The sequence below is a fragment of the Cornus florida genome, unplaced genomic scaffold (genome assembly GCF_030987335.1).
Source record: "Cornus florida cultivar Cherokee Brave unplaced genomic scaffold, ASM3098733v1 CherokeeBrave_3.0.0_Hap2_Chr04, whole genome shotgun sequence".
Taxonomy (NCBI): domain Eukaryota; kingdom Viridiplantae; phylum Streptophyta; class Magnoliopsida; order Cornales; family Cornaceae; genus Cornus; species Cornus florida.
The window spans coordinates 28,150,223-28,176,439 of record NW_026775574.1 but is presented as its reverse complement, the minus strand read 5'-3'; positions in this window follow the sequence as shown (position 1 = coordinate 28,176,439).

Below are 26,217 nucleotides of genomic sequence, written 5' to 3'. Positions count from 1 at the left end.
AACCAGGAGGTTTTACAGGCTATGCTCCAGAATTTGATTGATCGAGCACCCGGCGCACCTGGCGCTTCCTCCTCCACTCCGATGGTGGAGTGATTTTATGCTTTCAGTTTTATTTCCCTTTTTCCCGTAGTACTATTTTAGACTTCTTTTGGGCCGTGTTTGGCATTTATTTTCCAGTTTCTTTTGAACTTATAACTGCATTCCATTTTGCTTCTTTGCATGGATATTAGCTGTGATACCCCCTAATTTTGGAACACGAGTTGATCAAGTCCGCGGACAAAATCAGGGGATATCAAAACAAGTAAAGTATTTAACAAGCATAGATGACAAAAAGAAAATAGAAATGAATAAATAACTCACTGAAGGAAAATCTATTAAATAATAAATCCATTAATAACTCTCGAATGGTCACAGTTCGGGAATCCTATAACTCAAGGACCCCTTAACCAAAATCCACTATCTGGAAGTTCATTATTAAATACTCACATTAAATGAAAATAACAATAATATCCTATGGGAAAAAAAAATGAAAGAATGGATAAGTCATCCAGCTGCGGATCCTCAACCTTGAGACTTGAACTTCTAATAACCTGAAAAATAAATCGTGGGTTAAACCCTACGAGCAAGTTCACTCTACCAAGCCTCTGAAAACCAATAAACAGATCATCTCTGATCAAAACCAAACCTAATGAAGTTTTTAACTTTAATCTAGCATGATATATATATATATAAACAATTATATATACTACACTAATCACATCCATTAATAGATTTATTAAATTTTCAAAACTATTAAACAATGATTAAAATAATAATCATACCTATCCCAATCCACCATTTCTTTTAAAAAGAAATTCCTTTAACCTTAATTCCATTCTAGTGAGTTGTTTAATCATTTAAACAATAAATTATAATAAAAGGAAGATTATATTTAACCTAAAACCCAACAATGATTTTAATTATTTAAATCACATATCCAAAATCTAAGTTTTGACAAATCCTCAGTGTTTACACCAATATTATTTTATTAATATAAAATAATACACTAACCATTAAGTACTAGATTATTCTAATTTAAGAATATCTAATCATAATCCAATCTACACATACAATAATCATAAATGATATTTTAATCATCTAACACGTAGCAATTTAAATACGCTTTGGCAAATCAACCATGCCATGATAAATATTTTCATTTATAAATTGGCAACTCAACCATGCCTCCTTGAATATATTTATTTATATCTTGGCAAATCAACCATGCCTCATTAAGTATATATTTATTTATACTTTTAATTAGCAACTCATCCATACTTTCCAATTATGTGTTTTATTCATACAAATAAGGTAAAAGATTTAAGTCTTTGGCAAGTCATCCATGCCTATAATTCAACCATGTACCAAACTTTAAAAGTTAATTTACCAACCAAACAATTCCTATGTAGGAAAATCAACTTACAAACAAAACAACTCATGCGTATACATTCCATGCATATCTCATGTATATAATTAATTTAATAATCGGCCTATCCATATATATCAAATATGAATAATAATACAAATAACCTTAATTCACATACATATATATATATATATACACACACACACACACATATTACATAATATATACGTGTACAATCCTTCCCTAATAATCCTTGATTATATATATATATATATATATATATATATATATATATATATATTTATATATCCTTCCTTCCATACTAATCATAGTTTAATAAAATCAATGTGTACGCATATATATAATTATATATACACACACATACACACCTATATACACCTTCTTCCATGACAATATAATAATTTATTATATTTACACAATTTAAACGCCACTAAATCTCGTCATAAATAATTTTCATAAATCCTACATCTCGGTAAATAATTTTTCGATACTGTCTCACTAAAACATAAATACCTCCTACTATGATGGGAATCTAATAATGAAATTGGTACCATTGGAAAGAGCACGAAAAATCTTTGAATTTGAGCTCAAGAATGACCCAATTTGGATTTAAGATGACTAAGTTATGACCGTTTTAATTTTATGTCACAAATAGGCAAAAATAATTGGCTGAGCTCAAACGCTACTGTGTGCACGCCCACACTGGATTAGCTCACTTGAGCTCACACAAATGCACCCACACTAGATTAATCTTCTGTTGACCAAACCTAATCCATGGTCCAGATTCACATGTGCACCATACTTCAATGCACCGCGATGCACTAGATCAATCCACCTATATCAAACTTCTTCAACAGCCTAGATTAGCAATCACACTATCATTCCATGCGCCATCCCACACTGGATCACAACCCCATACTTGCGCCAACTACCGACGTCTTCTCCCGTGTGCATATATGTCTAAATAATATATATATATATATATATATATATATATATATATATATATTTCCAATAAATATATAAAGATAAATTCTAATAAATTACCAAAAATACCAGAAAAATATCAGAAAATTCCAGAAAATTTAAGAAAAATTCCAGAAATTTTAAAACACAAATTAACCCCTCTTGGGTCCAAATCCAGCCTATCTGTTGATGTAAACAAAATATGCAACACATATATACAATAATAAAAATCTAAAATTTCAAAAAATAAAATATAATAATTCATATTTTAAATATCCCGTTCTAACCATCCTTTAATCAATAAATTTAACCTTAGATTTTGATACTCAAGCTGAAATCCTTATGAGTTCTAAGAGGAAAGTTAGAGAAGAACTCGCCTGAAGGTTTCAAAACGAAACCGAAGCTTCAAGCCTTGATTGCCTTCTCCAAATCCGACGTACTCTTTCTCTAACCCGACCTCCTCTTTGTCGGCCTTCTCCTTCTCTCTTTTTCTTATTTTTCTAACATGTAAATTTTTAATCCTAAACCTTATGTGTATATTTATACATTAAAACCTAAATCCTATTCCAATTAGGACTACCTAATAAGATAATAACCTTTAAATAATATAATATATATAAACATTTATTATATTACACCCATATATATATTTATCTTCCATAATTAATCATTAGTTAATTAAATCATATAAACCTATATATATCCATAAATATATATCTCTATATATATTTTTTCATAACAATTATTAATTAATTATATTTATATAAAATTATATATATTTATAATTAATACAAAAATGATCATTTAAATAATTAAATAATCATGGGCCTTTATTAATTAACCCAATAAGACGTCATACAAGTCCAATACCACATCTTTTGGTCCAACTTCCCTTAATCCCAAATCCAATTAATTTAAATAAATCAAATAATTAAATAGACACTTAAATAATAAAAACTAAAAACTAATTACACTAAGCACATAAACAAAACAATAAATTACAACCAAGTTATACCATACCAATAAAATTAACACGCCAACAATTCAATCAATAATTAAACACACAGACAACAATCATCATATCAATAATTTACGAAATATAAATAAAATAAAATAATTAATCTAAGCACTCAATAAAACAAATCAATTAAAAATTAAAATAAACGCAATTAATTCAAATTAAATCCAATACATCATTTAAAAATAAAATAAAAGTAATTATTTCCAATTAATAAATCATTTAAAATATGGGGGTATTACATTAGCTTTGAAATAAATTACAGTTATCGTTAGTGATGTTTGGATTCATATGATTCTTGCTTTGTATAGATGCTTTTGACAGGTTTTTGAATTCAAGTTTGGGGGTATGGTCATGGAATTCACGGAGTGGCCTATTTTTGCACCGCCACTCCATTCCTCCTCAACTTTGTACTATTGTTCTTAGCACTCTCCATTTTTATTTTTATTTTTTTTATCTTTTGTCTTCTCACATTGAGGACAATGTGACATTCAAGTTTGGGGGTGCATGTGCTTACATTCTTATGATTTTTGTTCATTTTTTATGCATGTTAATTAATAAAATCATGTTGTTGGGAGCAATGATAGTGTAATTTGGAACTTTTGGAATCGAAACTTGTGTTTAATACTTTGCATATAGAAGCCAAGAGATTTTTGAAAATAAAGAAATTTTTTGAAATAAGCATGTTGATTCATATCGGTGTGTATAAGTATTTCAATTAGATTTTCGCTGGACTTCATACTCTTTTATGCTTCACATTGCACATATGCACATAGGAAACCTAATTGTGAGGTATGTAACCCAATTGACCTTGACCAGGACTCAGTTGATCTGAATTAGTGACCCTAATAAATGGATACCCTTGGCATAAAAAAATAATAATAATAAAAATATGACCAGTTTGAGTTCTTAGCATTTCCAACTCGAGTTATTAAGCTCTAGGAGTGTTTCTACACTTAGCACCCTAAAGCCATCTGGTTTGGGAGTTGTTGGCCTAACACTTGCTACATGGGTTGGTTAGAAAGCTTAAAGGACTTAAACATTGCACGGTCATTCAAAAATAAATAAATATGGTTCGTCGAAGTTCGTAGCCTTTCCAATTCGAGTTATTAAGCCCTAGGAGTGTCTCTACACTTAACACCCTAAAGCCATCTGGTTTGGGAGTTATTGGCCTAACACTTACTACATGGGTTGGTTAGAAAGCTTAAAGGATTTTGACATTGCACGACCATAGTAAGTGATCTTTTAAGTTGATCAATAAAATCGTCATTAAGCAACAAAAGTTGTTTTGTGAATAAAGTTAAGCCTTGGGGACCTCATTTAGAAGGAGATTTAAGGATTTGAAAGATTGTGTTTTTAGGATTGGAAAAAGAGGGTAAAAGCCACATATTGGGAATCTGGTTCACTTTCACTGAAGTTAGAGTTAAATTCCATTTTAGAAATAACAATTGAAGTGTTTATATAGGTTTTAATGAGCAGTGCATAAAAGTTAAAACTTATTTTGCCATTTTGAGTATCAAGGCTTTATATTTGTAAGGTAGTTTGCTTAATTAGTCTATTTCCAAATTTTTGTTATTCCAAGTTACATTTGAGCTTCGTAGGTAATTTCTTGCTCCATGATTGATGCATGTGGTCAGCATTCCATTTGTTATCATTTTTTGTTAGGTTCTATGTTTTGGTTTTGCTATGGGACTAGCAAAATGTAAGTTTAGGGGTGTGATAAGTGCCGAATATTACATATTCAAGCGTCCTTACTTGCATTAGTTAAGTCTATTAATGGAGTATAATGTATAGTTTAACTTCATTTATGTATTTCTGTCTTGTTTCAGGTCAGTTTCCCCAAATATGATTAAAGAAGCGGTTTTAGCAATCGCTTGTTGAAATCGGTGCGCTGTTGCCGGGGAGCCATCTTTTGGACCAAACCTCTTGAGTCATTGTATGGTTGAAGTTTGAGGCATAATGCTTATAATGGAAGCCGCGTCAATGGATCGGCGCAGAGGGGTTCATGAGAAGTTTTGTTCATGTGTTGCAGCCACAAAGCCCCGCGCCAAAATCCACATCTCACTGCCTTGTTTCGCGGGGCCCCGCTGCAGATCCGTGGGCCCCCGCCGAGCTTCCGCAGGCGCCCGCCGATTCACCGCGGGCGCCCGCCGAACATGCCAGTAGCCATCTTCGAAGATGCAAGCACCCGTGGACGCCCGCCGATCTGCAGAGAGCAGTTTAACTGCTCCTGATTTTGTGTTGCATTTGGTCCCCTTATCATTTTTGTGTGGTCCAGCTTCATCCTGGGGAGTTGTAGCTCGAAAAGGGGGGGAAAAAGAGAGGAATTTAGGCTTGATAAGGGGGGAGGCTTGTAAAATCTGATATCACACATTTTAGCTAAGTTCTAGAGAGAGAAATGAGTGATCTTGAGGGTTTTGGGTGCTAGCTTGCTTGAGCACGAAAATGGAGGGTGGATTTGCTTCTTCTTCTTCATTCCTTGTTCCTATGGGTAACTAAATCCTTCTCTAGGGAGGTGATGAAGCCCTCCCTTGTAAGTATGTTTTAGATTAGCTTCTATTTTGGGGATAATGATGTATAGTTTGGTCTTTTCATAATCTAGAGCATATTACTTGATGTAATGAATTTTAATGCACATAAATGATTGTTTTAAGTTAATTATCTTGTCTTAGATGGTTTTTTTATCTTAATCATAATGCTTGCATTTTCATGGTGACAATGGAAATAAGATTGTGAATGGTTTTCATGGCATGTTAATAGAGAAACTTGATAGTCCATTGCTTAGGTATTTCCTTTGATGGTTTATACTTGATTCCTAGTTTCATGTGCTTTATCATTTGATTAAAGGCTTGATGATCTTTTGCTTAAGAGAGTATGCTTGATGCTACACCCTAGTTTAGGTAGTTCAAATGTATAAACTTTTGATGGATCATTCTTGTTTTCGATTTAATGAACTTCTTGATGATTATACGGTAATCATGTGTTGCTATATAATTCTTGACCATTATATATTGTCTATCCCCAGTTTAGTCTTTGTCTAGCATATGTATAGGGTTGAAGGTGGATTCACTTTCTTAGTCCCTTCTTATTTATCTTTACCTCTTTACTTTCGTGTTTTATGCATTTTAATTCTTAATTTTAGTGACAAACTAACAAAACTCTATAAACCCTTTCATCATTCTAAAAGTGATTCTAGATATCTTAGTTGCCATAAACTAGCAGTCCCAGTGGTTCGACTTACCCAACCAATAGCCCTATTTTACAATGATTTGTGTTATTACAAAGGTTGATGTATAATTGTCATACCGATCATTAGACTCTGGGAGCATCCTAAGCTACCTTAGATCATTTCTAGCATAAATCACATCCTTCATGCAATTCCAAACAATATAAGAACATGATGTACAAAGCAACAAGATATAGATTATCTAAGTTATCAACTTGAAATCTAAAATACGAAAACGATAAAAGTGGGCCATGCCACCTAACATCTATGTTCCAAATGAATCTATAGGATCATTCTTAAGCTACATTTGAACATTTTAACATAAATGTACTTAACAACATCAAAGACATGTGATGATTCCTTACAAATCATAATGCACAAATGTACTTAACAACATTAAAAACATGCGATGATTCCTTACAAATCATAATGCACAAATGTACTTAACAACATTAAATCGCCAATAACCAAAACCACAAGTCATAATTAAACATGATTGTCAACTTGGCATTGAATGCAAAATCAAATAGTGGAAGACTTGGACATCAAATCTTGGATAATGCCAAGAACTACAGTTGTTCTGGGCATTAACCCGCTGGGAATACCACCTTAGTGCGCACTATAAAATAGGGAGAACTCATACCTCCCGTATTAGAGCCAAACTCTAGTCATATCACTTGTAATAATGTCCCAAGACTCCAAAATAAATCAAATAAGTTCATAACTTATACATAATTTATATAATACACGAAATCACCTTCCATGCACAAGTAGGTTGAAACCACATAATCCATGCCTTAGAATTTCAATTCTAAAATGGTATATATAATTCAATTACAGAGTATGCAATTCATTACACAAGTCAATCATATATTTAATATTGGAAACAATTCTCATGAATATAAATCTAACAACAAGGTTATTCAATGCTTAAAACACAACTAAGTGAATGCATGACAAGTCTAATATCAATGATTTAAACATAGAAAAAACTTCTAAAACATAAGTAAATCCATGGAACAATTATATAGAATTTAGTCAAATAAAAATAATAATTAAATTATCTAGATTTTAAATCAATTGCAAATAACCTCTAATAAATATATGTTAAACAACATAGTATGGTCGTTACATATATCAAATCAAAAGTGCAAGATGAACCAGATATCATCATATAGAATTTAATTAATTTAAATTAATTAAATTTCTAGATTTCAAAAGTTATTCAAATGATCTCAAATTAATATATAAGAAGCACTAAGTCATGGTCATACCATATATAAAGTCTAAAATGGAATACAAATAAAACACAATTAACTATAATTTAAATCAAATTAAATTCATTAAATCTCCAGATTTGAAAACTCATTTAAATTATCCCAATTTAATATACAACAAAGATCAAGTCATGGCCATGTCATATACCAAGTCTAAAATGAGTTATATGCAAGCTATGATACATCATTAATTTCTCAAATTAACAAAAGACATGCATAGAACTTATATTTCATACAAAAGCAAGTAAAACCACTTAGAAAATAAACTATAACACCCCCTACCTCACTAGAGAAGTGTCTCTCTCAAATCCAAGGTAAATCAACATAAAATGGCAAACCCTTCAGGGTTATGAAGAGGAGGATGAGAGGAAACTTTTGTCTTCCAAGGTTAATGGTCTAAGGTGAATGGAAGGCCCTCAAAAATCAAGGTAAAGGCCTAAACATCAAGCTTTTCTAATGGTAGCTAGGGTTTTTGATAAGGAAGATAATGACATAATGTGAAAAAGTGTGAGTGGATGAAATAGAAATCCTCCACTCACTATGTGATCCTACACCATGGTTAATACACACATTTATGGTCAATTGCACAAAAACCCTTCTTTAACAACATAATCCCAAAGTGGCACAAAAATAATTACAAGACTTAATTTATAGCATATACTCGTCACTTATTCAAGCATCCATTGTAGGCTTAATTCTAAGCCTACACTTGTCAACCATACAAGCCAACATGTGCACCTATCCTAGGTCAACAAGTGGTTGAATCTCCACCCTCCACATGTCAATATCCAAGGCATCAAAGTGTTTCCACACAAATGTCAACAAGTGGACCAATAAGAGTGTGACACTTGTCACACTTTCTGAAAATTGCAAAAAGGTCATTTTTGAAAATATCTTCCAAATTAAATTGCAAAATGGTCCCTAAGATGAAAAATAATTACTTATAGCAATTACACAAATGACCCCAAAAGAAAGAAAAATTCCAAAAAAGTGTCCATCCACACCCCTAAGGAATAAAGTACACAACTAGTATGCTTTTCTATAAAAGTAAAAATACACATAGCATGGAATTTAAATATCGTGGATGCATGCAAAACCAGAATCAAATTCAAACACGAAAAGTGAGGTTGTGCTAACAAAGTGACAAACGAGAACAAGACGAAAAGTGAATAGTGTCACAAAAGTGAAAATGTAAAAATGGCTCGGTCCTGAAAGGAAGTCGTTAATCCAAAAGAAAGAGTATCGGAAACCATTCCCGAGCACTCAAGATGACACTAAGTGGCAAGAAGTTGAACTCAGAAAAAAAAAAAAAAAAAAAAAAAAAAGAAAAAAAAAAAGAAAAGAGAAAAGATCAACGGAAAAAAATATCCGTAAAAATCTGAGAAAAGGAAAGGAAGGAAAATGACCGGGTCATTACAACCTTCCCACCTTAAAAGGATTTCGTCCCTGAAATCTAGCCCCAACAAAACAAAAGAAAAAGGGGATGGCTTTTAAGATTTTTAAAGCCAAATATTTTCGCAATTATTCATTTTTGGAAGCACAGTTGGGGTCCAATCCTTCTTAGGCTTGGCATAGTATCTGGTCTACTCAATCTCTTATTACTGCTGGATCCAAATGGATTATGGGGAATGGGTTATCTATTAATATTTGGAATGATCGTTGGGTCCCTGGTGATTTTGGTAAGCTGGTTCGACCTCCTCGTGTGGTGCTCCCTGATTTAGTGGTGGAGTTATTCGATTCTCGGCGGACTGGTTGGAATGTGGATTTGCTTAAATCTTTATTTCCACCTCCCATTGTAGCCGCTATTCTTCGGTGTCCTTTTAGTTTCTTTTCCAAGGAAGATAAATTGGGGTGGGATGGTGAGCCTAATGGTAAGTTTTCAGTGAAGTCCGCATAATATCTGGTTACTCGATTGCGACGACAAGGAGAGGTCCGTTCCCGGGATGCTGCTTTTCTTGTGTCACGGCAACAATTTAGTTGGAGTAGTATATGGAAATGTAAAATTCTTCCAAAATTACAGCATTTTTTGTGAAAATGTTGTAATCTTACGTTACCAGTTCGCTAACTTCTCAAGGCCCATAGGATGGTTCTTGATGTTATGTGCCCCAGGTGTGGTATTGAGGAGGAATCTTTAGAATATATGCTTTTCCTTTGTCCTCATTCTCTGCAGATTTGGAAATTATTGCCTTTAAAGTTTGATTTCTTGATGGCGCTGCCTTCATCATTTGAAGATTGGTAGATGAACTTACAGAGAATGTCGGTGTCGAAAGATAAGGATCAAACTGTTTTAGGTTTGGTGGCGTTCTGTTGTTGGGGTATTTGGAAGGCTCAGAATAAGTTTGTTTTTTATGGGAAGCTTTTTGCTCTGTCTAAGGTGGTTTCGTTGGCTTGTTCTTCCTTTTGAGAGTTTAAGGAAGCTTCTACTTCCACCTATCTTGCTTTAAATTCTGCTCCGGTAGGGCATTGGTCCACTTTGCATCCCCATCCTTCCCCGTCAATTTGGGTGCCTCCAACAGAGGGTTTAGTTAAATGTAATGTGGATGCTTTTTTTTTTTTTTTTTCATCTGTTGCCCAAGTTGGAGGTGGGGGTACTATTTTTAGGGATTTTAGGGGAACTGTTTTGCGGGCAGTGGTTTTTTCTCCCTTCCATGTTTGTTCTACTACTTTGGCTGAGGCTATGTGTTTGCGTAAAACAGTTCTATGGGCTTTAACTTTGTCTTATGTCCAAGTTTGGTTTGAAATCAATTCATTGTTGTTGGTTCAGGCAGTTAAGGGAAGTGATTGTGATCCGGTTGAAATCCAGTCCGTATCATTCGATGTTCGAGTGGCTCTTCGGCGATTCTCCTTTTCTCGACTTAACCATGTGCTTAGACATGGTAATGGGGTCGCCCATGCTCTTGCCTAGCTTTCACATCAGCGCATTACACATGATACTGTTCTGGTTCATATTCCTGCTGATATTCTTATCCTAGCAGCCAAAGATTGTGGTTTTTGATTGGGCTGTTGTTGCTGTTAGGGATATTGATTTTCAAATTGTAAAATACTTTATATTTATGGAATGGGAAAGATATTTTCAAATAATTAAACAACAAATATAATTGTATCAAAACAAAAAACAGATCAAAACAGAGAAAGATAGTTCTGGCATATTAGATGGAGAGGCACGCAATGCGCTGTCCTAAAGCCTTTGAAGTCTCCCTTATGTGCAGGTAATTACAATCCACCAAAGACTCCAAGAAACAACTCCAATGGTTCCCTATGCGCACGATCACAGATAAGCTTTCACCAAGTTTTGATGTCACGTTACCCCAGAAAAATAGATAATATATATATAGTAGGAGTAGACTGTATGATTGCAGAGAAAATATGATTGCAGTAGATTTTCTGAGAGTAGAATAGAACTTGTTCTATTGATTTCTCTGCTAATCAAAACCTACATATTAATAGAATTTATCACGTCTTTTCATCAACAGGTATAAACCTAGATGTGCTGTTTGGCTTAACAGTTATGACATTTAATTTAATTTCCTTTAAGTTAATTATTATCATTTACAGTTAATTAGTTAAGGACTTTTGAATTCCTAACCAATAGAAATTCTAGAGTTGGAAGTTTTAAAACTTCTCTAAGAACACTAACAATCCCCCACAAGTTTTAAAACTTTAAAAAAAAAAAAAAAAAAAGATCATATAGAATATATACGTAATTTTTTTTAAAAAAAATATCAGAATGGGGCAACTGAATACTATGCAATGGGTGCAAGAGTCTTCCAAACTTAAACTTACACTCAGTGTCGATAGTTTTCATTTGAGGGTCCTGGGAGACTAGGTCTTGAACTTAGCCCTTGAGTCAAACTTTAACATATCACACACAAAGTATTGACGATAAACTTGGTTTCACGGTTTAGCGCTATTAATGGCCATTCGCTTGTATCTTGATTCTCATGAGAGTTACGAGAGAACAACCCAATTCTCATAGTCGCGGCCTCATGACAGCTCCCATTTAGGTGAGTCCTCAAAAGGTATGTGTGACAGATACTTACAAGAGTATGCTTACCTTAGGGTCATTCAGGGAAATGCCCTTCCTAACGTCACATTAAATAGCACAAATGTCATAGGGATGGATAGGAGAGAATCTTCATGAGAAACCTTCTAAATAAAATGCTGTAAACGAGTCACGCAGTATTGTTTGTTTCTTTCCATTGAACCTTTTTCATGGGATCTCCAATCACAAAGGACGGGTTACCTCCCGAAAGTGACTCCCTTATAGTCTTAAGCCCATCCCCCTCGACAAATCTAGGACTACGCTCCTAGACAGACCTTTAGTCAATTAGTTAGCTAAATTCTTTTTCGACTTAATATATTCTAAGGAGATTATACTCCTATTCAACATACTCCTCACAGACTTATATCTTACTTGTATATGTCTATTCATTTTCTTATTTGTATGGGATTGTCTCACTAGATTAATAGTTACCTTACAATCACAAAGTATATGTATTGCTGGAATTGATTTATTTACTAATGGTAAATCTAATAAGAGACTCTTGATCCATTCAGCTTCAGTGCATGTGGTATCTAATGTTATAAGCTCAGATTCCATTGTACTTCTGGATATAATTGTTTGTTTTTTGGAACTCCATGATATTATAGCTCCTCCTAAGAGAAATACATAGCCACTAGTGGATTTAACCTCTAAACTATCGGTAATCCAATTAACGTCACTATATCCCTCTACCATCGCAGGAAAACCTTTATAACATAAAGAATTTTTAATAGTTCCTCTTAGGTATCTAAAGACTCGCTTTAAAGCTGTCCAATGTTCTGTACTCGGGTTATGAGTATATCTACTAAGTCTTCCCACAACATATGAAATATTAGGCCTGGTTTTATTAGCTAAATATAGTAAAGATCCAATCATTTATGAATATTTTAATTGGGAAATAGGATCACCACTATTTTTCTTCTAATGTACATTAGGATCATAAGAAGTTAACACAGGTTTACTTTCAAAATAATTAAATTTTCTCAACATCTTCTCAATTGTATTAGATTGACTTACAATAATTCCTTCTAAAGTTCTCTCAATTTTCATTCCTAAAATCATATAAGCTTCTCCTAAATCTTTCATATCAAAACTCATAGATAAGTATGTCTTAATATCTTTTACTATTTCCAATTTTATTCCAAAAATTAATATGTCATCCACATAAAGACATGGTATCATATGATCTCCATTACTCTCTTTATAGTATAAACATTTATCATGCTCATTTATTTTAAATCCATAATCCAAAATAACTCTATCAAAATTTTCATGCCACTGTTTAGGAGCTTGCTTAAGACCATATAAAGATTTTACTAATCTAGATACCTTGTGTTCTTGTCTTTTTACAATATAACCTTTGGGTTGTTCCATATAGATTTCTTCATCTAAATCTCCATTTAAAAATTTGGTCTTTACATCCATTTGATGAATTACTAAGTTATGTATGGATGTTAAAGCTATTAATATCCTAATAGTGGTAATACTAGATACAAGTGAGTAAGTATCAAAATAATCTATTCCTTTCTTTTGTGTAAATCGCTTAGCTACTAGTCTTGCCTTATACTTGTCTATACTTCCATCAGGTCTTAACTTCTTTTTAAATACCCATTTATAACCAATGGCTTTATTTCCAGGACACAAATTAGTCAGCACCCAAGTATTGTTTTGAATTATAGATTCAAATTCACTATTTATAGCCTCCTTCCAAAAAGGAGCATCTATAGAAGACATTGTTTCCTTGTAGGTGTTTGATTTCCCTTCTACTACAAATGTATAGAACCCTTCTCCAAAATTCTTCTCTATTCGGGGTCTTTTACTTCTTCTAAGTTCAACTTGAGATTCAGATTCCTTTTTGGAAGAAATACTAGAAGAAGATTTCTCGTAAGTAAAGTTTGATTGTTTCTCAACTATATGATGTGGAATTCTTGTTTTAAATGGAAAAATATTTTCAAAAACTGTAGCGTCTCTAGACTCAATTATTGTATTATTTGATATTTCACTAATTTCAGAGTTAAACACTAAAAATCTATTAGCACTACTATTTTGGGCATAACATAAGAAAATAGCATATACTGTTTTAGGTCATATTTTCTTTTTCTTAGGTTCAGGTATAGCCACCTTTACTAAACACCCCCACACTCGTAGGAATTTAATATTAGGTGTTATTCCTTTCCAAATTTCATAAGGGGTCTTTTCATTATCTCCAATAGTTACCCTATTAAGTATCAAACATGCAGTGAGTATTACTTCCCCCCACAAGTTCTCGGATACACCAGAACTAATTAACATAGCATTTACCATGTCCAATAAAGTCCGATTTTTCCTTTCTGCCACACCATTAGATTGAGGTGAATAAGAGGCAATAACTTCATGTATAATTCCACTTTCTTCACAGAATGTACCAAGAACATTCCATTGATACTCTCCTCCTCTATCGGATCTAAGTCTTTTAATTTTCTTTTCTAGTTGATTCTCTACTTCATTTTTGTATACTTTAAATCTTTCAAACACCTCATCCTTTATTTTAATTAGATATACATAAGAATATTTTGAACAATCATCTATGACTGTCACAAAGTACTTTTTCCCACCTCTAGTTAGATGTCTATTTGAATCACATACGTCACTGTGAATTAATTCCAAAAGTTGGGTATTTCTTTTAACAGACTTAAAATGTTGTCTAGATTGTTTTGCTTAAACACATACTTCACATTTTTGCTTCAAATCAACCTCAGTCTTTGGAATTGAATTTAAATCCATTAATCTCTTAATTTTCTTCAAGTTTACATGTCATAATCTTCCATGCCATACATCACAAGATTCAACACTAAAAACTTGAAGAGAATTCTTATTAACTTCAGAAATTACATTATCTTAAACAAACCTTCGGTAACATAACCTTTTCCAATAAAAATAGTATTCTTAGTAATCACTATTCTATTAGACTCTATAACAACTTTATATCCTTGTTGCACTAAGGACGATCCATTAATAAGATTTCTTCTCACTTCCGGAATATGTCACACATCCTTGAGAACCAAAGTCTTTCCAGAAGTCATCTTTAGCTTTATATCTCCAATTCCAAGTACAAGTGCGACCAAGTCATTCCCTAGAGTTACTCTTCCTCCACTTGAGTTCTAAAAAGTTTTAAAGCAATCACGATCAAAACATACATGTATATTAGCCCCAGAATCTAACCACCAATCTCTGTTGTGGTAAGTGTAATTAATAGTTGGATTGAGTTTATACCTTAGTGCATTTTCATTTGAATTTTCTTGATCCACTAACACATTAACTTAAGCTTTAGAATCTTTCTGATTTTGAAATGACTTATGCCTGGGCTTGTACACTTCAGTTTTCTTGTAAAAACAATCTCTCGCTTTGTGATTGATCGTCCCATAGACATAGCAAAGTTTATCCTCATTGCCCTTAGTATTTTTGAATTTACTATCCCGATTATTTTGGACATTCTTATTAAAATGTTTGTGGTGGTTGTTATTTCTAATAGTTCCCTTAAAGTTCTTCCCTTTAGGTCTAAAGTGATTCCTATTGTTATTAGAATTAATTGTAATTTCAACTAAGTTTACTTTAGTTGTCTTTTCATTTTCACTTTAGACACTTGACCTATGTTTTTCTTCAATCCTGAGTGAATTAATTACATTGGTTAAGGTTAGATCTCCTTGTTTATGTCTAAGGGACCTAGCGAAATCAGACCAAGAGGGTGGTAATTTTTCAATAAGACTGGACACTCTAATGTCCTTACTTAACTTAGTTTCTTTCCTTTCTACTTTCCTAAATAGCTCTTGAAATTCATGGATTTGATCACTAACTCTTTTATTTTCCACCATCTGATAGTTATTAAAGTTTAAGACAGCAAATCGCTTTACACTAGCATCTTCAATTCCATATTCTACTTCCAAGGCATTCCAAAAGTCTTTGACACTACTAGTGGTATGATAGACATCATAAAGGTGATCCAATTGTGCACTTAAAATTCTATTGTGGCAATGAAATTAAAAAAAGGTTCACTCTTTGTTTTGATGATCAGGACTAGATTTGTGTACTAGTTTGAGGATAAGGATGTGATCATTTCTTTAGTTGGCTTAGATAGCAATATATTTTATGCCGGTTCACTTAAAAGGATTCTAGAATTATTTTGATTTGCATGATCATTTTCTTGATGTGTGGAGGACCATATTTGTTGGTTTGGTGTTGAGATTTTGGGAGATTACTTGAAAAGGGTTGAAAAATTGTATACTTGAGGTAGTTTTCTCCCAATGCTTGTTTTGTATGTTGGTGCCTCTCTTGTGAGAAAGAGCTCAATGTTTGTGGGTATCATTTCTGGAAACCCTCACGAGACTTCACTCGTCCACTAGGGTAACCTAGGGGTTTAAAAGGCTTGTTGTATTCGCTAAATGTAATCGTGTTTCCTACGAAAGTGGCGTTATCATTTTATTGTTTTCTAGTTCATAGTTACTTAGTTGTTTATTTCTTTCCTTTCCTTGTAGTTCATTACTAGGGACTAGCAATATTTAAGTTTGGGGGTGTGATGAGTGCTCAAATGTGACGCATTTTAGCACCTAAGCTAAGGTATTTTAGTTCATTCATCTATCTTACTTTCATGTTTTAGATACTTATTTGTGTTTTTGCCTATTTCAGGTTAATAAAGTTCAAACAGGCTAACAAGAACCATTTAGCTCAATTTTGGAACTAAGGAACAAAGTTAGAAAGAAACCAAGAAAAATGCACCAGGGGAACTTCTATCGATCAAAGAGGAATCCCGATCAATCGAAGAAGTCTACAATCGATCGAAATGAGGCGGTGCCAGCTCAGCCAATTGAATAAGGCCAAAAAAGATATTTTCGAGCCACGTCGACTTCGATCGATCGAAGCTAAGTGTCCGATTGATCGAAAATGCTGCTGGCAGTGAGCTGTCTAATTCCCGAGCGCGTCAATCTCTACCTAACTTGTGTAGCTGCGAATTTCCTCTAATCATAGCCTGTAATTCTAACTTGGTCCTTATTAAAAGGAATGTGTAATTGATTTATTGAACATTATTGTATCATCCATTATTGAGATAGATAGAGATATTACCAATTATACAAATAATTTTTCTCTCTCTAGAACTAGGGTTTGGAGAAGAAAGCAAGGATGAAAATGATGATGCCAACCTCCAAGCTAGCCCTTGAGGGTTCCATGTCCACTACAATGAGTAGCTAAATTATTATCTTGGGGCTAGGGATATCCTAAAGCTTTTGTGTATTTTTGGGGATTTTAGTTGTAATAGATGTTTTGACCATGAATAAATATAGATCTTGTAATTTTTATTTTATTTGTATGGATTAATGCTTTCAATTGATCATTTGGCTCTAGTCATATATCTATGTATACTAGAATTGATGTTCATGTTTTTATCTCTAGATTTAATGAAGTTGATGCATGTATATGTGTGTTGATGATGCTAATCTAGTGATAGTCAAGGCATGGTACTTAATGGAACACTCTTGTGATTTATTTGATGGTTCACACTTGTTTCTTAATGGATTGTATCACATCTCTAGTTTAATTAGTTTAATTTCATGTCTCTAGCCTAGTTGCAGTGTAATTGCTTTAATTTCTTAGGTAGGTGAACAATCCATTCTTGTTTCTTGATGTTCTATACTTGTGAATGCAAAGAGTGCATATCTTTAGATTTTTATGTGTGCATTAATTGTGGTCTAATTGAATGGATATTGGTCTCATTTAATAGGTTGTGTTTTTCATCTAAATTGGCTAGACAATATATACTTATTTGTCATCCATGCTTAGTTTCAATTGATGGCACACCCACACATGTTACAATTTAAATGTCTCCATTAATGTACAATTGCTAGTGTTTGATGAAGTGAAGCTTAGTGGTGACTCTAAGCCCCAAGACCTCTATCCTATATCTTTTCCCTATTTTCTAGATTGCTCTTTACTTGCATTAATTTTAATTGCATTGTAGTTTAATTAAACAATCACCAACCATCTTTGATCATTTGACCTACTAATTCGACATTAATTTCCATCACAAATACACCTCATTCCTTTAGGACGATCCCTACTCACTCTAGCTATATTTTTAGTTGGAAGTGGAAGTGGCATTTTCTAAATTTAAACTTGGCCACACTACACACTTTTGCATACTTTGGTATTGACACACACCAGTGAGCTTTTCTCCAAAAGTAAAACTACTCGTTTCGAGAAAATCAACTGAAATGAAAACTCGTGAAGTCAAAACTCAACTCCGAACACAAAAAGCGAGGTTGTGCCAACAAAGTGACAAATAGGGAAAGGACGAAAAGTGAATAGTGTCCAAAAAAATAAATGTGGAAATGACTCGGTCCTTAAAGAAAATTGTCAATCCATAGGAAAGAGTCTCGGAAACCATTTCCGAGCACTCGAGATGACACTAAGTGATGAGTAATCGAACTCAGAAAAGAAAATTCAACGGAAAAAATTATCCATAAAATTTGAGAAAAATGAAAGAAAGGAACCTACCCTCATTAAGGAAATTTTGTTCCCGAAATTAGGAACATCACAGAAGAACTGTACAAGGACCAAACACAAGGTCACACCGAGGAAGGGATCATAAAGCACTAAAGGACAACTCTTGAAGCCTTAAGATTCAACTGAAGGAACGCGAATCCAGGAACAGAAGATAACTTATCAACCGAATCGGCATGTCAACTCAATGTCAACCACCGAGAGAAACCCCAAGACAACGAAACGTCGAAACACGACAAAAGAAAAGAGCGACATGGCAGTACGAACGGCGACCAGAACCCGCCCACGACGTAGTCAAATGTATGGTAGCAATGATAGTGACTAGCGCCTGCCCACACTTACTCGTCAGTAAGGTAGCATTGACGGCAACTAGCTCTAGCCTATAATACACAACTTTGTACGGTAACATGACAATATAAGGTACTAGTTCATAACTTGCCCCCAACCAGGTTAACCTGGAAAAACTTATAAATACGAATGACATCAATGTCGAAAAAATCATTACCAACGCACTACAGGAACCAGGCATTTTGTGAGAGTTAGGGCAACTAATCCCAAAACTCTGAGAACAATGTCATAGGCACCGCTACGCTTAAGGCCTTAAATCCTCAATGCAAGTAGAGCTAGCAACTCCTACATTGCAAAACACTTTTATCAATAACCTCCATTCACGAATCCAAAGCCTGACAAGTCTATGCCCTCAAGCCAATGGATCGGACCCCACAAAATCGAAAGATACAGTCCAAAGCAGACCTACCCTAAGGTCACAAACGGAAACAAAATGCTGGATCAAAATCCATATCATGGACAACTAGGTCCTTAAAATGGAAGTCTACCACATAGCTCACTCATAACAATCCTGACAACTAAGGTCACAAAACCCCGTTAAAAGTGCAGGAATGATAAAACAGTATAAGCCAGATACTCACATAGTATATACTCGCAAAAATTAAATTGCATAAATCAATTAACACCTTAGTACTAAGCGCACATTACACATAAGGTAAATGAATCATTCCACTTATCACATAGGGGTCACATAAATAGCGACACGTTATATACAACCAACGGCATTAGCATGGTAAACAGATACTGTATATACAAACGTATCATCTACATCTTCATACAACTACCACATAGTCATATATCCTAAATATGTTTCTAAGGCATGCCCTAAAACAATGGGCTCATAAACATGTAAAAGGGATCATACAAATGGCAAGTTCATAAAATCAAAAGAAATGAATGGAATGCCTCTCAAAAGATACCACGCGAAAAACGTACAACCGAACCTGGATGAGTCTAATCTCTCACTATGAGGGAAGGAACCATCCCCCAAACGACCACTGAGGTCTCCTAAACATAGGGTCAGCAAATCCTTCCCAAGACCAGCTCATACCCCGATGGAATCCCGACATGTGATACCCCTCGGATCCGAGACACGGGTTGATCAGGCCCAGGCCCAAACCCGAGGGAATATCAAACAATTAATATTTTATAATGAACATAGAATACAAAATAAACTAAGAAATGAAATTCAAGTTGGAAGGAACTAAAAATAGAATCCGCAAAATATTATAATTATTAAAATCCATCAAACCCAAACTCCAAAACTCCATCAGTTTACAACTTGGGAATCCATCTCTAGTGGACCCCTATTAAACATCCAAACGGAAGATAGAACAACTGTAATAAACGTCCAGAAATAAAACTATAGAGAGAGCCCTACATCATCGGAAGAGTGAATAGAGACCTCTGCTCAGCATGAACACGTTTAAGTTTGGAACTGTCGTGTACCTGAAAAATAGAAGTGGGTTAGGCCCACGCGCAAGTTCTATACTACTACAATCCAAACAGAGGCCCGATACGCATGTACATCCTAAACAATTCAACAATAGCTAATAGTCCGTAAATATATATATAGTCACACTAAAGGACTCCCACTGGACTACAGGCCGGTCTCAACCTGAATAGAGGTAACATGCTAAAACGCACACGAAGTGGGCATATGTACCTATACCTAAACAGGGTATACCTCCAACCATCGTAGCCAGCTACACATCCCGATGCATATACGCTCCTTAGCCATCGGTCCTGAGGCTCAAGCTCATACCGAGGCACCATAACAGTACATATATAAAATCCATCCAAAATCCCTGGTATTGCCGCTCAACAAGTAGTTGCCATGACAATACAAATCCACGGGACTTAACTTTTAGTTAATCCCATCCTTATTCCAAGTAGGTGGGTAATGGTATTGTTTTAAAAACCAAACCCATCCTTAGTATGCCACCGTCCCATACCGGTGCCTACTTTCCAATCCTCCAGTAGTCAAAAATACCAATAAATCAAGTATATATCAACTAAATTCCAACATCCAACATTCAATGTTAGCAGTGATAAAATAAGCATTGATAAACAGGGTCACAACAACAACATATACTTGCCCAGTTTAAGTTGTTCCCTTTAGTCTGATATAAAGACAGAATTAATTAAAACTTCCATTTAACACCTTACAAATGACATACAGATATGTAGGGTATGTATCACAAAATCCTAACCTCCACAGTTGATACTAACTGTGATAATGTAAGCATCAAAACAATATTCACAGTATGTATGTAGACATGCTCAAATTATAGTGTTCCACAAAACCAATCTAGTGTTAAACTCAAATCCTCCTAGTATTTAAGTTCCAACAGTTGCTATTACAGAAGTTAAGATAGCTATCATCTAGACCCATCCTTCCAATAATTTATACTAGCAGTGGTAAGGAAAAACGTGAACCACAGAACCACAATGCATCCACAAACATGCTTAGTCTAGGTTGAACAAGCATACAACACTACTGTAACTACCAGTTTCATAGCAAAACAGATATCATTTTAGTTTGGTTTAATCTTCATTAATCCTGAAATCATTTAAGAGTGCAAAGAGTATGAAGCCTAAGGGAAAGAGTGAGGATAGAATCTTACCTCAGAAACTTTTGTTCAAAGTTTCAACGTCGTCTTCTTAAAAAAATCCCGGCGAGTTCCAAAACCCGGTTACTGTTCACGGGTACGAAACACTACTCCCAAACTCAAAATCTGATCTTCACCATTCAGATTATGCGACACTGAGTCATGAACCTATCCTCCAAATTTCAGCTCGATTGGACCACGGACGAAGCGGGATCGGATGTTTGATGAAATCTGGGCAGAATGGAAAAAAACCTGTGCGACCCAGTTACTGTTCACAAGTACGAATCACTGTTCCTGAGGTCAAACTCTAATCTCCACCGTTCAGATTGTGCGTCACTGAGTCGTGAACCTCTACTCCAAAATTTAGCTCGATCGGACCACGGACGAAGCGGGATCGGAGCTTTGATCAAACCTTGGCAGAATGTGAAAAACTGCGTTTTTCCTTTTCCACTTCCACAAAACGTGTGCTTTGTTTTAAAAAACACCCTACACAGACGTCTACCTTATACTTATAGAGTTTTCCTAAACCCTAGGTTCATTTAAGTCCAACTCACAATCCTAACTGGCCCATCCAATTAACATAGAAACCTACGACGGCTATAATATAAAACCCTAATTTATACTGTAATTAAAACTCTAGTTAGATGTATTTACCTAATTACCCTATTCACCATTAAATACTTAACAAATAATCTAATTGAACAAAATAATAATTAGTAAACCCAATTAAACCAAATAAGACACACATAAAATAAGACACACATAGAATAATTAAACCAATTACACTTAAACCATTAATGCCAATTAAATAATTAAAACACTAACAAGTAATTTCAATCAAATAACTAAAAATAAATATCATTTAAATAAATTAAATCACCACAAAAGAAATAAATTAAATCACCACAAAAGAAAACAATGAAGCACCTAATAAAAAAAATAATGACACATAATCAAATAAAATGCACTTAAATAATAAATTAAATACCATTAAATACCAGGAATATCCTTTTTAAAATTAGGGGTATTACATTCTTCCCCCCTAACAAAAGGAATTCCGTCCTCGGAATTCACTCTTACCTTCTTCCAATATTTCAGGAAACCGTGAGCGAATGACATCCTCTCGTTCCCAAGTGGACTCAGACTCATTGTGATGACTCTACTGAACATGAACCAAAGGAATAACCTTATTACGAAGAATCTGATCTCGTCGGTCGACAATACAACACGGTGGCTCTAAATAAGTTGCATCCGGCTGCAACGCAATCTCCCCAACATCGATATGCTGATACCGATCCTCATCTCGAAGAAATTTCCGCAACATGGAAACATGAAACACGTTGTGGACGCGATCCAAAGTATCCGGAAGTGCCAACCGATGAGCAACAGCTCCAATGCGATCCGTAATCATGAATGGACCAACAAATCGCGGTGACAACTTTCTTTTCTTCCCAAAGCGCATAACACCCTTCATAGGAGACACTTTGAGTAGAACCTGATCCCCAACCTGAAATTCCAAAGCTCGAGTACGACGATCAGTATAGCTCTTCTGCCTACTTTGGGCAGTACGCATGCGATCTCGAATAAGAGCAATCTTTTCAGAGGTATCCTTGATGAACTCAGGACCTAAGAATTGATTCTCTCCAACCTCCATCCAACAAACAGGTGACCGACACAGTCGACCGTACAATGCCTTAAATGGTGCCATACCAATAGTCTTCTGGAAACTATTGTTATAAGCAAACTCTACAAGTGGCAAATATTCCTCCCAGTGGCCCTTGAAATCCAGAACACACGACCGAAGCATATCTTCCATAATCTGATTCACCCTCTCAGTCTGTCCGTCAGTCTGAGGATGATAAGCAGTACTAAGGTGTAACTCCGTACCTAAAGCCTGCTGAAAACTCTTCCAAAATCCAGATACAAAGCTCGAATCCCTGTCCGATATAATAGACCATGGAATGCCATGTAGCTTCACAATCTCTGAAATGTAAAGCCTCGCCAACTGCTCCGAAGTGTAGTCAGTGCAAATAGGCAAGAAATGAGTTGACTTGGTCAACCTATCCACAATGACCCATATGGAATTATGCCCCTTGAAAGAATTTGGCAACCCTTCCACAAAATCCATAGATATGCTCTCCCATTTCCACTCCGAAATTGGTAGTGGCTGTAGAGCTCCTGGCGGCCTCTGATGATCAATCTTAACCATCTGACAAGTACTACATTGAGAAACAAAAAGAGCAATGTCCCTCTTCATACCTGCCTACCAAAACTGCCGCTTTATATCTTGATACATCTTATCGCCTCCTGGATGAACAGAGAACTCAGAGTGATGAGTCTCAGTCATCACATCCTTCCTCAAATTATCAGCAGAAGGTACCACTAACCGTCCCTTGTACCTTAAACCTCCATCAGCCCCAACATAGTAGTATGGAACCTCTCCGGAAGCTATCTCTGTGACCTTATCGACACACTGCTGATTGGTGAGTTGTGCTTGTAAAACCTTGCGAATGATGGAAGGTGTAACCACCATGCAAGCCATAAAAGCATCCGATAACTCATCCACACTCTTTAAAACATTCCACTCAGTAGTGAATAGAGCAGAAAGACTACCAACAGGTCGGCGACTGAGTGCATCCGCCACTACATTCGCTTTCCCTGGATGGTACTGTATAGAAAAATGATAGTCTTTTACAAACTCCAACCACCTGCGCTGTCTCATATTTAGCTCCCTCTGAGTGAACAAGTACTGCAGACTCTTGTGATCACTGAATAATCTGAAGGACTCACCCAACAGATAATGCCTCCAAATACGCAAGGCAAAGACCACTGCTGCCAACTCCAAATCATGTGTTGGATAATTAAGCTCATGAGGCTTAAGTTTCCGAGATCCATAAGAAATCGGTCGCTCCTCCTGCATCAATACACATCCAAGACCTTGCAACGAAGCATCCGTGTAAAAAAGATACTCTATCCCGCTCTGCGGAGTAGCCAGAACCTATGCAGAAGTCAGCTTCCTTTTCAGCTCATCAAAAGCTCGCTGACAGTGTTCATCCCACACGAACTGTACACCCTTCTTGGTCAGATGAGTGAGTGGTCTTGCTATTTTGGAGAACCCCTAGATGAATCTCCTATAATATCCTGCCAGACCGAGAAAACTCCGAATCTCAGTAGGTGGTGTAGGCTGTCCCCACTCAACCACCGCTGAAACCTTGGCCGGATCCACTGCTATCCCCTTTTCTGACACCACGTGACCCAGAAATTTCACCTCCCGCTGCCAAAATTCACACTTCTCGAACTTGGCATATAACTGGTGCTCACGAAGCGTCTGCAAGACTATGCGAAGATGTCTAGCATGATTGTCCTCCGACCGAGAATAGATCAAGATGTCATCAATAAAGACAATAACAAACTGATCCAAATAAGCCCGGAAAACTCTATTCATTAAGTCCATTAATACTGCAGGTTCATTAGTCGTCCCAAACGGCATAACTCGAAACTCATAAGAACCATATCGCGTGAGAAATGCTGTCTTAGGAACATCCTGCTCCCTGACCCTCAGCTGATGATACCCAGAACGCAGATCAATCTTAGAGAAATATGTGGCTCCCCTTAACTGATCAAACAAGTCATCAATCTTGGGCAAAGGATACTTGTTACGAATCGTAACTTTGTTCAACTCCCTGTAATCTATACACAGACGAAGCGAACCATCCTTCTTCTTCACAAACAGAACCGGTGCTCCCCAAGGTGATGTACTCCTACGAATAAAACCCTGGCTGAGTAACTGCTGAATCTGATCCCTCAGCTCTCTCATCTCTACCGGTGCCATCCTATAGGGTGCCCTAGCAATAGGCGCAGTGCCTGGAGCTAAGTCTATCACAAAATCGATCTCGCGACTAGGTGACAACCCTGGAATCTCCTGAAATACATCCGGGAAATCCTGTACAATCGGTATGTTATCCAATGACACAGTAATCCCCTTCTCATTTTCTTCCTCCACATGGAACAAATAGGTGCTACCGCCCCCTTTAGAACGTGGCATAGCTACTACATACATATCCTGACCAGGTATGGTAAAAATAATAGATCTATCAAAATAAACAACTTGGGCATGGTAGTGAGACAACTAATCCATCCCAAGTATCACATCATAAGTGTGCATGTCCAGGGCCAATAGATTGGCTAGAAATCTGAGTCTGCCAATATCTAGTGTCACAGGCCTATCACTCTCATGTATAATAGCTGTATCACCCAATGGCGTAGAAATACCCTGAGGTCTAGTGCATACCCTCGTCCTCATCCCAGACAAAGCAACAAAAGTCCTAGCTACAAATGAGTGTGTAGCACCCGTATCAAATAAAACACGTCCATGCAAACCATGAATAAGAAACTTACCCTCAATAGTCTGAGGTGCCTGAACATCCTGTGGCATGGGGTTATACACCCTGCCATAGTGTAACTGCTGTGGTGCTTGTCCCTGAGTCTGCGGCGGTGCCGGTAAAGCCAGATGTGTCTGTCCCTGAATCTGTGGAACCTGTGGAGCTGGTAGAGGCACTGGCGCCCTCTGTCTCTACTGCACATACTGTCTCTGTCCCTGTCCTTGTCCTGCTTTAGGACACTGCCTGGTGGTATGACCATACTCTCCACAAGTGTAACAACTACCCTGGAAAGTACCAAATGGCCTCCTCTGTCGGTTAGCCTGTGGCGGACCCTGTCCTGCCTGTGGTCCCCCATTCTGTTGCCTCTGAATAGGTACCCCATTCCGGTG